Raw genomic sequence first — 2,416 nt, 5'->3', positions numbered from 1 at the left:
ATTGCACCAAGAGGCAACAATGTGGACGGACTGATTTGCTCTTACTTTGAATAGGAGTCAAGAACTTCCCCGATTGCTAGCCAAGGCCAAAGCAGTGGCGGACACCTACTCCGCCCCCGAGGAGATCCACGGACTTCTCAGCTATTGTCAGCATATGATAGACTTAATGGACCATATGATTGGAAACCGCTAGGAAGTTTGTATTGTCGCTCAGATCTTGACTAGTTATAACTTTTTGAATAAGATGAGTTTATCCCACGTTTTTACTCCAAAAATCAGTGCGAATCAAGTCACTCCCGCATTTTATCTCTAGCATGCATTGTATGTTGGTCTCGTCCTTTGTCACGGGAAGCCGGAAGGTCCATATCACCTTCTTAATTGTACATATGGGGCACTGCGCCCCCAAATGCGCGAGTAAGAAGAGATAATTTTCCGGGCTCTCGTGTCCGTAAAATGCATTCATATCATGCACCGCATAAACATCTCTTCAGCATCATAATGAACATATCGTTCCTGCATTTGTCCGTTATCACATTCCCATTTTGCATGAGTCATTGCATCATCATATGCGTTCCACATACTTTTTGTTTGCTCATACATGATCCTTGTATTTTCCTCTACAAAACAAAAACAAAAAAAAGGGAAGTATGAAAATTCACGCAGCATTCTTAGTTGCATATATTCCGTACCATGAGCCAACCATGTTGGGATCATAAACCCATTTCACTTAAAAACAAAATGATTGAACATGGTACCTGATGCATGTTTAACTAAGAAAGGATGTTTCTTCGGGCATCTCAATCTCATAATTACATTTTCCATGCATAGCATGCGTATTCTCGAGTCTTTCATCCCTATGAAATGTTGTTGAAGTATTGGCGATCAGAATTGCCATTCCTTGGATTATAGGGTTGAACCAAGCTCATGCTTTTACAAAAAGGTTCATCAAGTCAAGTTGAAATATGGAAGTAACCGTCTTGCAAAATTGGGGCAAAAGATGAATCGAGTCACATCACTACTTCATCTACTGCCAAACATATTTAGGATTGTTGATGTCCTTGTTACTTCCAGTTTCACCTTGACAAAGATGTCATGGACCATGTTGAAAATCTAAATTGATTCAACCCCATATCCTGCGTAAAAATTCGCAATACTTCAACTGTACATCATTCGCATACATCCATGCTTTTCATTGGTTGCATTGCTCATTACATTCTTTCCTTGAAAAATAAAATAAAATAAAATAAAATGAACTTAATCATTGTTATAAAAAAAAACATGCTTTACGGCGTCCTCACCGAACTTGTGCTAGAGCTAGAGTAATGGGTGAAGTAGAGGAGATACAAGAGAAGATGAAGGCCGACATGGAGGCCATTAAAGAGCAAATGGCCACAATGATGGAGGCCATGATGAGCGTGAAGAAGATAATGGAAGCCAATGTGGTTGCAATTGCCGCTACCAGCGTTGTTGCTAAGGTGAACCTGATGTCCCCATCCGGCATCAACCAAATGAATCATCCAACCTCAGATATGGTAGGCAAAGATTTGGGAAGTACGGGCAGCCCCCATAATGTACAAATTCAAAACGAGCACGCCTTCCCGCCATATGGCTTGCCTCTCAACTATACGCCACCCAAAGTGGCGTACACTCCCAATAAGAATGTCAATAACTCCACTCCTATACCCATTGAGAGCCAACAACCCCAAATTGATCATGCACATGTCTCTTAAACCGTGGTGGGGACACATGAAATTCCCCACCACAATCTAGCCGACTTCGAGCCTTGCCTCGGATATGCCACGGAAGGGCAAGCAGTTGGTGGTATACCCCTACAAAACCCTTTGGAAGGCCCTCAGTGTCACCCACAACCACAACCCTCACATTCCACAGCGGTTAAAAACCCTCATGCTATGGCAGAAATGGGAAAGTTGGATCATCTAGAGGAAAGGCTCAGGGCCATTGAAGGAGGTGAAGATTATGCCTTTGCTAACCTAGAAGAGTTGTTCCTAGTACCTAATATCATCACCCCTCCCAAGTTCAAGGTGCTGGACTTTGACAAGTACAAGGGGACTACTTGTCCCAAGAACCATCTAAAGATGTATTGTCAGAAGATGGGGGAATACGCAAAAGATGAGGAATTACTGATACATTCCTTCCAAGAAAGTCTTACTGGGGTAGCTGTTACCTGGTACACTAACTTGGAATCTTCCCGAGTCCATTCTTGGAAGGACCTAATGGTTGCCTTTGTTAGGCAGTATCAGTACAATTTTGATATGGTTCCGGATAGGATGCAACTACAGAACATTTGCAAAAAGGGGGACGGATCTTTCAAAGAACACGCCCAAAAGGTGGAGGGATCTGGCGGCCCAGGTGGTACCCCCAATGATGGAAAGGGAGACGATGATCGTGATGGTAG

The sequence above is a fragment of the Glycine max genome, chromosome 6 (assembly GCF_000004515.6).
Source record: "Glycine max cultivar Williams 82 chromosome 6, Glycine_max_v4.0, whole genome shotgun sequence".
Lineage (NCBI taxonomy): Eukaryota > Viridiplantae > Streptophyta > Magnoliopsida > Fabales > Fabaceae > Glycine > Glycine max.
The sequence above is the reverse complement of the archived record's forward strand: the minus strand, read 5'-3'. Positions refer to the sequence as shown.